Source organism: Narcine bancroftii, chromosome 3 (assembly GCF_036971445.1).
Source record: "Narcine bancroftii isolate sNarBan1 chromosome 3, sNarBan1.hap1, whole genome shotgun sequence".
In the NCBI taxonomy this organism is placed as follows: Eukaryota; Metazoa; Chordata; class Chondrichthyes; order Torpediniformes; family Narcinidae; genus Narcine; species Narcine bancroftii.
Genome location: NC_091471.1, coordinates 297,494,427 through 297,496,811, shown reverse-complemented (window position 1 = coordinate 297,496,811; position 2,385 = coordinate 297,494,427).

The following is a 2,385-nucleotide window of genomic DNA, read 5'->3' as shown; positions in this document are numbered from 1 at the left end:
GACACAGCCCTTCCTGCACCCAGTTCCAAGTGGGAGACCGGCCCGTTACTGCACCTACTTCTCCCCAAGACACAGCCCTTCCTGTACCCAGTTCCAAGTGGGACACCAGCCTGTTGCTACACGCCCTTCTCCCCAAGACACAGCCCTTCCTGTACCCAGTTCCAAGTGGGACACCAGCCTGTTACTACACGCCCTTCTCCCCAAGACACAGCCCTTCCTGCACCCAGTTCCAAGTGGGAGACCGGCCCGTTACTGCACCTACTTCTCCCCAAGACACAGCCCTTCCTGTACCCAGTTCCAAGTGGGACACCAGCTTGTTACTACACGCCCTTCTCCCCAAGACACAGCCCTTCCTGCACCCAGTTCCAAGTGGGACACCAGCCTGTTACTATACACCCTTCTCCCCAAGACACAGCCCTTCCTGTACCCAGTTCCAAGTGGGACACCAGCCTGTTACTACACGCCCTTCTCCCCAAGACACAGCCCTTCCTGTCCCCAGTTCCAAGTGGGACACCAGCCTGTTACTACACGCCCTTCTCCCCAAGACACAGCCCTTCCTGCTCCCAGTTCCAAGTGGGAGACCGGCCCGTTACTGCACCTACTTCTCCCCAAGACATAGCCCTTCCTGCACCCAGTTCCAAGTGGGGCACCAGCCTGTTACTACACGCCCTTCTCCCCAAGACACAGCCCTTCCTGCACCCAGTTCCAAGTGGGAGACCGGCCCGTTACTGCACCTACTTCTCCCCAAGACACAGCCCTTCCTGTACCCAGTTCCAAGTGGGACACCAGCCTGTTACTACACGCCCTTCTCCCCAAGACACAGCCCTTCCTGGACCCAGTTCCAAGTGGGAGAACGGCCCGTTACTGCACCTACTTCTCCCCAAGACATAGCCCTTCCTGCACCCAGTTCCAAGTGGGGCACCAGCCTGTTACTACACACCCTTCTCCCCAAGACACAGCCCTTCCTGTCCCCAGTTCCAAGTGGGACACCAGCCTGTTACTACACGCCCTTCTCCCCAAGACACAGCCCTTCCTGCACCCAGTTCCAAGTGGGAGACCGGCCCGTTACTGCACCTACTTCTCCCCAAGACACAGCCCTTCCTGCACCCAGTTCCAAGTGGGAGACCGGCCCGTTACTGCACCTACTTCTCCCCAAGACACAGCCCTTCCTGTACCCAGTTCCAAGTGGGACACCAGCTTGTTACTACACGCCCTTCTCCCCAAGACACAGCCCTTCCTGCACCCAGTTCCAAGTGGGACAACAGCCTGTTACTATACACCCTTCTCCCCAAGACACAGCCCTTCCTGCACCGTTCCAAGTGGGACACCAGCCTGTTACTACACGCCCTTCTCCCCAAGACACAGCCCTTCCTGTACCCAGTTCCAAGTGGGACACCAGCCTGTTACTACACGCCCTTCTCCCCAAGATACAGCCCTTCCTGTCCCCAGTTCCAAGTGGGACACCAGCCTGTTACTACACGCCCTTCTCCCCAAGACACAGCCCTTCCTGTCCCCAGTTCCAAGTGGGAGACCGGCCCGTTACTGCACCTACTTCTCCCCAAGACATAGCCCTTCCTGCATCCAGTTCCAAGTGGGGCACCAGCCTGTTACTACACGCCCTTCTCCCCAAGACACAGCCCTTCCTGTCCACAGTTCCAAGTGGGACACCAGCCTGTTACTACACGCCCTTCTCCCCAAGACACAGCCCTTCCTGCACCCAGTTCCAAGTGGGAGACCGGCCCGTTACTGCACCTACTTCTCCCCAAGACACACCCCTTCCTGCACCCAGTTCCAAGTGGGAGACCGGCCCGTTACTGCACCTACTTCTCCCCAAGACACAGCCCTTCCTGTACCCAGTTCCAAGTGGGACACCAGCTTGTTACTACACGCCCTTCTCCCCAAGACACAGCCCTTCCTGCACCCAGTTCCAAGTGGGACAACAGCCTGTTACTATACACCCTTCTCCCCAAGACACAGCCCTTCCTGCACCGTTCCAAGTGGGACACCAGCCTGTTACTACACGCCCTTCTACCCAAGACACAGCCCTTCCTGTCCCCAGTTCCAAGTGGGACACCAGCCTGTTACTACACGCCCTTCTCCCCAAGACACAGCCCTTCCTGTCCCCAGTTCCAAGTGGGACACCAGCCTGTTACAACACGCCCTTCTCCCCAAGACACAGCCCTTCCTGCACCCAGTTCCAAGTGGGAGACCGGCCCGTTACTGCACCTACTTCTCCCCAAGACATAGCCCTTCCTGCATCCAGTTCCAAGTGGGAGACCGGCCCGTTACTACTCCCAGTTCTACCCGGGTCACCGACCCATTACCACACACAGCTCAACCTGGCCAACGCCTTTGTTGCAACTGGCCGGAACGGGGGAACTACTT